The 12,288-nt window shown below is 40.7% G+C and overlaps 1 long non-coding RNA gene across 1 annotated transcript; it reads left to right on the top strand.

Moving 5' to 3' along the window:
* The first annotated feature begins 293 nt into the window (after window positions 1–293).
* Window positions 294–11,810, top strand: LOC129146718 (uncharacterized). The gene is made up of 3 exons (XR_008553806.1): window positions 294–418; window positions 3,742–3,931; window positions 11,715–11,810. It is a non-coding gene; the product is annotated as an uncharacterized LOC129146718 (long non-coding RNA).
* The last annotated feature ends 478 nt before the right edge of the window (window positions 11,811–12,288 follow it).

The following is a 12,288-nucleotide window of genomic DNA, read 5'->3' as shown; positions in this document are numbered from 1 at the left end:
CTTCATTTACCCTACACTGGGTCAATGTCAAGGTGCTAGCAGGGCCCCAGGCCCATCAGAAGCTCTAGGAGTCTGTTCCTTGCTTCTTTTAGCTTTTGGCGGCTGCTGGCATGACTGAGCTTGTGGCCACAACACTCCGATTTCAGTCCTAGTTGCCACATTGTTTGTTGCCTTCTCTTCTGTTTGTGTCAAATCATCCCGCTGCCTCTCAGTTTCTAGAACTCTTGGGATTCTAGAATGGGGAATGAAGGAGTGTGAGATGAAGGTTTGGAAGAATTCTCCTGCAGTGGGAATCATTACCAGGATGATGTCGATCCTGTTGAGTATAAGCTCAAATAGCACAGTCGGGGTAGCGGCGTTGCCTTGATCCTTGACCGCTGTGCTGCTGAGACAGATCCAGAAGGAGAAAGGGAAACAGGTATGACTATCCCAAGGATATGAGTTTCTGCAAGAAAGAAATTTCTGGGGATAGACTATAAAAGAATGAATGTCTATCTCATTCTTTATAAATGAGTTTATCTCATTAATGAGTTTTTCTCATTCTGATGAGATCGACTCATTCTTTTATAGGAGTGCATCATAAATAAAGGATTTTCATGATAGAATACTGGCAATTGAGAAATTGCCAGCAAATCTTGATAAAATATGTCTATTTAGCTTAAGATTTCAAGGACAGTTAATCTGTAGTGATCTAAGCCAAAATTGTTTTCTGAGTTGAATTTTGCTTCAAAATGTGTTTATGTTCAAATGGGTTACTTATTTTGGAAAAAGGAGAAAAACTTTAATAATATAAATGAATAATAAAATCCATAAATGTATATGGACAGAGAGTAACATGAAACCACAAGTGAACATCTCTTTATTCTTATATTGAGCTCAGATAAAAAGAACTCATCCTCATTTGCGTAGAGTCCTATTAGCACGAGAGGACCCAACTATACCAGTCAAGCATTAGACATCATTCTCAGAGTCCTGCTTTCTTTTCTTTTTTTTTTTTTTAAGATTTATTTATTTATTTATACAAGCACTGGGTACAGTCAGAAGCGCGGGAGGGTGAGAGAATTCACCAGAGCCAGAGCAGGGAGCAGAACAGGCAGGCTGATGAAATACACTGCTGAGGGAAGCAGCGGGCAGCAGGAGAGGTCTGTCACGCCACGTGGGACCCACGCCTGGTGACCGGGAATCGAACCGGTGTTGCAGAGCCTGCGGGCAGCTTCGCAACCCAGTGTTCAACCGCTGCGCCACCAGGGGAGGCCCAGATTCCTGTTTTCTTACAGTAAGCCCCGAGAGCTTGTGTTACAACCTTTTACTTTCGATCACTAAATATTGTTTGAGCTCTTAAAGCTAGTTAATCCCAGCTTCTCTTGTCTACAGCCCGAGAGGAAAGGCAAACATCAAAATATAATCATATTAAGTTTAATGATCAAAAGGTTACTGTTCTATGCACAGGCAAAAGCAATATTGGAAGTAGATATTATTGAATTTTCATCAAGATTTCTCTCTCCTTCTCCTCCTCTTCTCAGCTCCTCCTCCTCTTCTTCATACACTATATAATTACATTTTTACTCCCTTGCAATTAAATGTAACATTGCTTTGGTTCATCTAATTTGAGGAGGTGTTAGGTCTTTTTAGAGTCAGCACTCAGTTCACCATGCTCTTTCCTCTCTGCCACGGCAACAAGTGACATTTTCAGATAATGGAGACTCCACTACAAGTTCCAGAGCAAGCATGTGCAGAACAGAGGCTCCTGCCAATGAAAGTTGGACGTATAGCAAGAAAATGTATAAACTTTTGTGATTTTTGATCAGAGTTGTGACTTGTGTGATACTACAGTGTAACTTAAGCCTTTCCTGATTGAAACATCATTGATTTGACGTGCTTGGAATTGATGGCTAAGAATTTATGGAGCATGGGAGTGTTGGGAAATTTGCATTATTAAATTTGCATGGCACAGCAGACCTCTCCTGCCTCCCCCACTGCTCCCTGCAGCAATGTATTTCAGTAGATCTGCCTGTTCTGCTCCCCACTCTACCTGGGGGAAATTTGCATTATTAGAAGGTAAGTTCAGCCTTTTGAAAACACATTCAAAACAAATGGAAGAGGGCTTCCCTGGTGATGCAGGGGTTAAGGTCTTAGCACGATGAAGCTATCCCCAGCCACTGAGGCAAGAGTTCAATCCCCAGCCAGGGGCTGACCCATACGGCACAGCAGACCTCCCCTGTTGCTGCTCCCCTCAGCAGTGTTTTTCAGTGGATCCTTCTGTTCTGCCCCCCAATCTGTCTCTAGTGAATCCTTTCACCCTACCCCCCACACCTCTGGCCCACACCCCAATTCTTATACACATAAATAAATAACAATAAATCTTTAAAAAAATGAAAGAAAACCTATGTGCATACAAAAATCTGCATACCAATGTTTTATAAATTTTATTTATGAAATAATTTTATTTGTAATTGCCAAAACTTGGGGACAGCCAGAACGTTCTTCAGTCAGCCTATGAATAAACTGTGACACATACATACATTGCAATAGTGTTCCACGATTAAAAATATATGCTATCAAATTGCAAAGACATGAATAGATCTTAAATGTATATTGGTAAGTGAGATAAATCAATCTGAGGAGGTTACAGACTAAAAAATTCCAATGATATAACATTCTGGGAAAGGCAAAACTATGAAGAAAGAAGGTGATCCATGGACTGGGGAGAGGCAGAGAGGAAAGCAGAGAGGTGATGAGGAGGGGGCAGGAGAGATTAGTAGGCAGAGTACAGGGGACTATTAGGACAGTGGGCCTCAATATAAACTATCAACACAGTTAATAATAATGGATTATTGTTATTATACAAGTAATACAAAACTAGCAGGCAACTACAAATTGGAGACATTCAGCAGGGCGGGGTCGGGGGAAGAGCACAAGGGACGATGGTGATGGTGCACCGGTGAATGGGTGGTGGGAATTCTATAGGAGAAAGCAAACATTGTACAAACATGAACAATAATATAAAATATATATATATATAAATATTAAAAAAAAGTCTTGATAGTGGTTCATCGTTTGTAATAATGTACCACACTGATGTAAGATGTTAATAATAAGGGGAAGCTGGGCCTCTCTGGTGGCGCAGGGGTTAAAGACAGCACTATTTCCAGCCACTGCAGCACAAGTTTGATCCCAGCCAGCCAGGGAGCTACCCACATGGCACAGCAGACCTCTCCTGCCTCGCCCACTGCTCCCTGCAGCAGTGTATTTCAGTAGATCTGCCTGTTCTGCTCCCCACTCTGTCTCTGGTGAATCCTCTCACCACCCATACCTCTGGCTTACACCCCAGTTGTTGTATGCATACGTAAATAAATCTTAAAAAAAATTAATAAGGGGAAGCTGAAGAACAGGTGTTGGTGTCAGGGCATAGGAATCTCTTTCTGTATTTCCTACAATACAATTTCATTCCCTTCAATGTTCTGTAAACCCAAAACTTCCTGTAAAAATCATGAAAAAATAAAGAATAATTTCACTGAGTTAAATACCCAAGAGTCACTTAAATTATTACGAGTCAAATCAGTAAATTGTGGCTGGTTGTTGCACTGAAGTTGGGTTGGTAGATTCAATTGCGGAGTATTTGATGAGTGAGAGGAGTTATGACTGTTACCCCAACGAGGACATGGGAAAATATGTAATTTTTGGTGAGAATAAATTTAGGTAAATCATGGATAATGGGAAAGGGTTTTTTTTTTTAAACAGCACGAGTGAGTCTATAGGACCAGAAATATGCCATCCTGTGGGCAGAAATGATGCTGCAGCACAATGTTGTTTAATCAGGAGGAATGTCCCATTGAGTACACTTACTTGGAGATTAGAAATAAAGTAAGTTGGAGAGACCCACTTTGGAAATGACAACACGAGGAGCTCTGTTGTTCTGCAACCATCCCAGGTAGGTTCATTGTCGGTTCAGGCACCTTGAAAGAAAAACTTGAAGCCCTTGGCATCATTCCTCCAGGTTAGGGGAAACAAGCCAGCAAGGAGACAATTTGGGCCCCCTGCATATTCCTGTACACTCTTGCCTCTCCTAGCCTTTCTCTGACCCTCCCCACTGTACACCCGCACTCCTGTCCTCTGCTGCACTCCATCCTCTGCGACGCCGTCCTTATAGGCGCAGTGTCTCCGCTCAGGTGTGCCCACTCCCGCATGCCCAGACCACATGCCAGGTGTCCACCATCAGGCATGCGTGCCCTGAGGCCCTTCTGCATTCAGGACCACAGGGGATAGCCAGAGAAGCCAGCAATGCAAAAGCCTGAGCAATCTTCATTAGCCCGGCAACTGTAAACTTATGCCCCAGCAAAACACCGTAACTGGTGTAAACTATTTCCCTAGAATACTCTGATAGCTCCCCTAAAAACATACAGCAAATGAAGAAATATTTATGCAAGAAAATCTATTAAATCTTGGGAAGTATAGTGCAAGTCTGTGGCATTTGAGCTCTGGCCAATTTCTTCTCCCCCACCTCAGCTTAGTGTGATGACGTCTCAGCACTATGAAGCTATCACCAGGAGCTGAGGCAAGAGTTCAATCCCCAGCCAGGGGGCTGACCCACATGGCACAGCAGACCTCTCCTGTTGCTGTTGGTTTTCCCAGGAGCTTGGTTTGCAACCTGTGGAGGCTTCCCCACACCAGCAGGCAATTCTTGAACAGCAGCAGATTATTAAATTTTTTTCTTTTTTTTCTTTTTTTTTTTTTTTTTAGCAGATTATTAAATTTAACTCAATTCTTCACAATTCCGGCACTATCGACCTGGAGAGAGCATCGGATTATCTAGGTTAAGGGCTCAGTTTCCCAAGACTGCCCTTACCTTTATATGTTGGCCAGAAGCCAGGCTGCCACCTGGATCAAGCATCTACTGGAAATTCCCATGACCTGTTCCCCCCTCAGGCTTCAGGTGCCCATTGCAAACCCAGATTATTATCCTGCTTCTGACTACTATAAATCATAAGTTGCCAGAGCAACCTCCTCAGATTTTATTAATTTTCTAGAGTGTCTCAAAGATTTCAGGAAACCTGCTTACACACTAGATCACTGATTATTGGAAATGATCTAACTTGGGAGCTGCCAGTTGGAAGCTCAAGAGACCGTGTATGTACTCTCCACTCACAGCATTCTCTTCAAATCTCTGTGATCACTAACACAGAAGCTCCTCAAAGCCCCTCCTCTTTTTTTAAGAAGTGGGATACAGGCCCAAGTCATGGGGGGGAGAGGGTGCAGTAAGAAGATTCACCAGAGATAGCAGGGAGCAGAACAGGTAGATGTACCGAAACACATTGCTGAGGGGAGGAGCAGGCCAGAGAGAAGAGGTCTGCTGCACCATGTGGGCTGCCCACCAGCCGCCCAGGGATCGACCTTGTGCCGCAAAGGCCGTGGACAGCCTCACAGCACTGCACTGTGAGGCCCTACGCTACCAGGGAGGCCCCAAAGCCCCTCCTCTTGGCCTTTTTGGAGGATTCACTACATAGGCATGATCAATTAACTCATAGCCATTGGCAATGGAACTCAACCTCTTACCTCCCAAGAGGGCAAATGGATAGGACTGGAAATTCTCTTTAATCATGTGATGAGTTCCCCTGGCAACCATCTCCCATCCCTAAGTCCTATCCATAAAGTTACATCATTAAATAAGAGACACCTTTATCACCCTCAGCACTTAGGAAATTTCAAGGCTTTGGGGACAAATGTAAGCCAGAACTGTGGATGAGAGCAAAATATGTATGGGAGACATACTTTGACAATCTGATTAATTAAATATGACTATATATATCTCCTATAAATCACAATATCCTTAAATCTCAAAATCTCTAGGACCCACTCAAGTGGTTATGGCTCTCTCTTCCCAGCACTCAGTTAAGGGCCAGGATACCAGAATTTCTCATCCCCTGAAAAGCTCTGTTACAGAGGCTCAGTTTCAGGTAAGTGCCACTAAAAGTGAAGGGTTCTCTTCTTGTAGTTATCTTCCACATTAAGGGAAGTGTGCCTGAAGTGTGGCAGTCAAAAATACTTTACTTTGATTACCCTCATCCGAGCTTCTTCATAGGACAGAGGAAATGGTAAGGCGGGTAGACCCAGGAATATCATCCCCACTCACTACCCTGCTTAGAAAACAGGGGTGTTATTCTGAGAGAACAGATCACTATCTCTGCCCCAGCAATGACACTGTAGTTTTACCCCAGGAATAAGACAGATCTTAAAACAAAAAGATCTGGAGCTTTCCCCCAAACCAATTGATTGGATTTAGAACAGAGTGTGAGGAAGTTTAAACCTAGAGTCTTTTTGAAAACAATGAAGATTGGTGGTAAGAAATTAGAGATTGATAGCTCTTTGATATCAAGTTACCAGAGAACCAGGGAAAGAGACAGCTAGGAAAAGCCCTCCTGTTTCAAAGATTGGTGTTCAAAGGGACTCTTAAAAAAGGACCTACCTTTAATTGGATCAGCCAATGGAGCAATTTTTGCCTAGAGGCACTGTCAAAAAAACAATAGAGTAACAAGTAGAAAATTGGTGGTGCTAGATGGTTGATGTAACAGAGGTCAGGGAAAGAGACAACGAACTCTGCTAAGGGCAGCATCATTCCAGGGCCATTGTGTTAAAAGAAATTAAAGAAGACCAAAAGATATGGAAAGACAGCTTAGTTTATAGATTGGAAGATTTCATTTTGTTAAGATGCTAAGACTCCCCAAAATGATTTATAAAATAAACACAATCCCTATCAAACCCCAGCTAATATTTTTGCAGAAATCAACAGACTTATTTCAATTTTTATGTAAAGAAACCTATGAGTCAAAAGAACCCTAAAAAAAGGAACAGATTTGTACTCACACTTTCTGGTTTCTAAAAATGACTAAAAAGCTACAATAATCTCCTTGGTGGTACAAGGGTTTAAGAAGCAACCTATGAAACTATCTGCAGCCTCTGCAGCATGAGTTCAATCCCCAGCCTGCCAGGGAGCAACCCACATGGAGCAACAGACCTCTCCTGTCTTGCCCGCTGCTCCCCTCAGCAGTGTATTTCAGTCAGTCTGCCTGTTCTTTTCCTGCTCTGTCTTTGGTGAGTTGTCTCACAGCCACAACCCCCCACCTCAGCAGTTCTTGTATGCATAAATAAATAAATCTTAAAAAAAAAAAAGGTGTAGTACTGGCATAGCATAATCATATAAATTAGTGCAATACAACTGAGAGTTCAATAACAAACATTATAATCAATTGATTTTATACTCACTGTATATGTGACAATATCCAAACCGAATTTTGGTTGTTTTCCATCCTGTTTTGGAGGAGTGATAAAACAAGAACGTTCATAGCATAATTATTCATAATAGCAAAAAAAAAAAATAACACCACCCAAATTTCCATCAACCGATGAATGTATGAAATGTGGCATATACATATGATAGGGAATTATTCAACATTGAAAGAGAATGAAGTACTGATAGGTACTACAATATGGATGAAGCTTGAAAACATTAAGTGAAAGAAGTCATTCACAAAAGATAACATAGTTATGTTTCCATTTATATGAAATGTCAAGAACATATCAATCTACAGAGAGACAGTATTAGTGGTTAATATAAGATAATGGAAAGAAATGGAGTTTCTTCTTGGGATGAGGAAAATATTCCTAAATTGATTATAGTGACTATGAATATACCAAAAATCACTGAATGTACTCTTCAAATGGGTAGATGGTAGAATGCATGAATTATATATCCATAAATCCACTGAAAGTGAGAAACAGAGAGAGGGAGAGAGAGTAAGCAAATAAGTAGGATGATGTATTTATACTCTGCTCTGTATTCCTGCTTCAGTAAGAATTTACTTGGTCATGACCAGAAGCAACTTCTAAGTACTATTTGTTCCCATTTATCTAGTGGCATCAACATTATCATTGTTAACAAGAAAGTTGCATTTTTTCAGAATAAAATTGTTGTTTACCATTGTTTACAATGCTATGTAAGTTTTGGAGGATAGCTTCACACATTGATATTTGCAAATATCATACTACAGCTAACACCAATATTACAGAACTGTTCACCACTATTAAATTGGCCCCCCACCACCCCTTCCTCCTACCATCCTTTCCCTTGTTCTGGTAAGCAATGTATTTTTCTTAGAGTTTGAGTCATCTTTATTGTGTTGTTAGTTTGCATGCCTTTTTAATGTTGCACATATGAGTTAAACCATCAGTATTTGTCTCATTTTATAACTTATTTCACTTAGCAATATCACATAAATATGTGAATAGCATAATCAAGTTCAATCCATGTTTCAAAAGGCAAGAGTGCATGTATTTGAGTTGAGCAGTAGTCCACTGAATTTATATCACATTTCTTTATTCAATTATCTATCGATGAGTATATAGTTTGTTGCCATGACTTGGCTATTGTGAATAGTCTTGATATGAACATAGGGGTAAACATATATTTTAGGATTAATGTTTTCATTTTGAAGGTTGCACTTTGACTATTCAAAGACCCGTGGCTTCTTGGAATTTTTCTCATATTACACAATCAGTTGTAATTTGGATCTACAGTGAATCTGAGAGTACAACTTTAATTCGATCCGTTCAACTTTTGTTTTGTTTAGCTGATCTTTAAGGCCAGTTGTGTAAACAAGCATGAAGTTTTGATGTTGTGTTTGTTAGGACACAATTTGGCTTGACTTGGGTGTGGGGGGCAATGTAAGTTTATAAGACTTCTTATCACTCAATATTCCATTATTTAATACACCAGTTCTATAAGTCTAGAAACTTTTCCACACTTAAGGGATGCTAGAAAGAAAACATTTAAAATTTTCACAAACATATAAATGTATGATTATCCTTACCATATTATATTAATATAGTTAAGATCAAAGCCTTGGTTTACTCAAGCTAGAAAGGCGCTCTTAGGTCAAGAACAGCTTATGGAAGAGCCTCTCTTCCTTAGGAAAACTGCTTCAAACTTCACCTTCCTTCTAAAATCTAGCTGTCTCTGTGGTCCCTCTAATTATGGAAACATCCACTTGAAAATGTCCCCTTTAGAAAAAAGACAGTCTTGAAGCCAAAGCCTTCCATCTGGTTCTTTCCTGAGGACTTAACTGGACAGAAATCATTATGAGTCATGCTTATCACTTCTACTTAGCCAGAGGAAAGGGCTTATTTCATCTCCACTACAGACCAATCACCTCATCTTGAATATGCTATATATTAGGGTTTTTCACTGCTATTTGCACATAAAACAAGAAAAATTTCAGCCAAGATCTATTTCCTCTCTTGGGGTTTGGGGAGAGGGAATATGATATTTCTTGGCAAATAAAATTAAATAGTTAAAAAATAAAATATTTATAACATTAATTTTTGTGGCATCAGAACAAAAGGATATTACATCTTTTTTTTAAAAGATATATTTATTGGGCCTCCCCGGTGGTGCAGCGGTTGAGCGCTGAGTTGTGAAGCTGCCCACAGCCTCTGCAGCGCCGGTTCGATCCCCAGCTGCTCCCCGGCCACTGGAGGAGGGTCCCACATGGTGCACAGACCTCTCCTGCCGCCTGCTGCTCCCCTCAGCAGTGTACTTCGGTCCTTCTGCCTGCTCTGCTCCCCGCTCTGGCTCTGGTGAATTCTCTCACCCTCCCGCGCTTCTGACTGAACCCAGTGCTTGTATAAATAAATAAAGAAATAAAAATCTTAAAAAAAAACAAAAAAGATGTATTTATTTATGCATACAAGAACTGGGGTGTAAGCTAGAGGTGCAGAGGATTGAGAGGATTCACCAGAGAGAGGGGGGAGCAGAACAGGCAGATCCACTGAAATACACTGCTGAGGGGAGCAGTGGGTGAGTCAGGAGAGGTCTCCTGCACCATGTGGGTTAGCTCACTGGCCAGCTGGGGATGGAACTTGTGCTGCAGTGGCTGGTGATAGCTTGATATTGCTGTGCCCTTAACCCCTGCGCCACCAGGGAGGCCGGGATATTACCTCTTGTTAAGAAAAAATAGCAGGAGCAGCCCAAAATGGAATTCATGCCTGGACCTGGACCCCACTCAGACAATGTCACTGCAAATGTCACTGCAGAAAGTCATAAACCAATCATTATTGAGTTTCCAGATCAGCTTGATAAGAAATCTTGCCTGCCTCTGAGGGATGATGGCTTTACTCTAAAAAAATTTTTCATTTACTGGGAACGTAATCCATCCTTTCTATAAGTGCCCTCCATTTTGTGTAACCCGGTGGCATTGTCTAGAGAGGCTTCCCTGTTCATGAATAGTTTAGCAAAGCCCATTAGGTCTCCACATTTGTGAATTTTGTTTTTTAACAATCAGTCCAATCCCATGCATAGGAAAGAGATGAACGTCTGCTCTTATGGCAATTTAACACACCTAGATAAGCACCTACTGAAACCCTGAACGTATTTATTACTTGTCAATTCCCTTAAATTATATTGATTTGGTCTTAGTTGTTGCCACTGTCAAAGTTGTCTAATAAGTGAATACTCTTGTTAAAGAACTATATTGACTAAAGGTAATATGTGGCACTGGTTTCTTGAATTTCGATAACCACAGGACCTAGATTTCCTTGACGATCTAAAATAGACAAATTCTAATTCCAGTTTCTACCCTGGTGAGTTTCATATCAAGATGTTAGTTGTATCACACTCACCAAGCAAGTGCGTTCTTCCTGCGTTTGATTTTGGATAGTTCAGTAGAATGAATGCCTCTGGTCCATGAACATATTAATAACTTCAGGTTTCCAGCTCTCCCCAAAGTGGAATTTTAACCCAATCAATCTGAAGTTTCCTGATCAGTACAAGTTGAAGTGATCTGTGTAAGAACTGGGGAAAGTTCCTTCCCCCAAGGAAAGGTGGCTTTACTTTAAATAACCTTAATTTTCTTTTGCCAATAACCTTGTCTCACCCTCTGACTATAAAAATATTCCATTTGTGTAAGCCCTTTTAGAACCCTTCTACCTGCTGCATGGGCTGTTGACCAATTCATGAAATGCCCAATAAAGCCATTAGATCTTTCCATTTATTCAAATTATTATTATTTAAGCAGAGGATAGATGTGGGGAGCTGACTTCAAAATGTGAAAATGCAGGTAAGGCTAAAAGTCAAGGGGCACACAGAAGATCCAGGAAGGCGACCTGGTACAGCCAGTCAGGTGCTAAGCCTCACAAGGATTTGTGGCTTGCTTATGGAAAGGTTAGCTACAATGGCTGCCAGGTGGCAATCCTTTCACTCTGGAGAAAACTAGTTTTCCAAGTGTAAGAAATTGCCCTCTGCTGCAGTTCTACTCTTAAATTACCATTTCATATTCATCAGTTCTAATGTCAATGTACTTGCAAGAAGGCTCTACTCTGTGGCCATTGGTGTAGCTTTCAGAAAATACAATGTTAGGACATTTCTTTTCCAGCTGTGATCCCAAAGGTGAATGTTTATCAGCAAAAAAAGGAGTGAAATGGCCATTCTAAAAGGATCACAGACTTCAGTAAAAGACCAGCAATAAACGTGTGTCTAGATCTTTGAGTTAAAGGCTATAGATTGTTTGGAATAGCTTGAAAATCTGCTTCTGACGGACTACAGTATACTGTTTTCAAATCTTGGTTACTGATGGCAAAGTTTATTTATTGACTTTTAGCCACTCAAACTATGGCATTATTAGTGTAGCAGCACTTCCTCACTGGAATTTGCATTTTTTTTCCAGTTATCCTGCTACCAAATATAGAGTAATTAATTCTGGCTTTTCAGAGCATGAGTCTTTAACTGAGCTATGAAGATGGCATATTTAAGTGTTGTAAGTACTATTGTATCAACCATTTTGATATTAGTAAATAAACTCTAAGTGATGTCAACAGATAAGATTCCTCTACCAACTCTGACAAGTTGCTAGTATTAGATACTTCTCTAAATTTAAGCCAAAATTGTCATGCTTAAAAATCAATATTTAAAACCAATTTTCTGAAAAACAAACACAAACTTATTCTATGTAACCAACAGGTCACTTAAGTGGTACCAGTGGTAAGAAAAAAAATTCAAAATTATTTCTTTGTTGAGTTTTCCACATGAACAAACTTGAAATAGAACTTTGCATAGCTTGGGTGATCATCATCAGGTTTGATTATTAAAGACTCTCCACATAAAAATTATTGGCACTGTCTTATGGTCAAGAAATGCAAACTGGGGCCTCCTCTGATGGCGCAGCGGTTGAGCGCTGGGCTGCGAGGCTGCCTGCAGCCTCTGCAGCGCGGGTTCAGTCCCCGGCCGCCGGCGAGGGTCCC

This window comes from Talpa occidentalis, unplaced genomic scaffold (genome assembly GCF_014898055.3).
Source record: "Talpa occidentalis isolate TD23 unplaced genomic scaffold, MPIMG_talOcc4v2.1 talOcc4.4, whole genome shotgun sequence".
NCBI lineage: Eukaryota > Metazoa > Chordata > Mammalia > Eulipotyphla > Talpidae > Talpa > Talpa occidentalis.
This window is presented reverse-complemented; position numbering and strand designations above follow the sequence as displayed.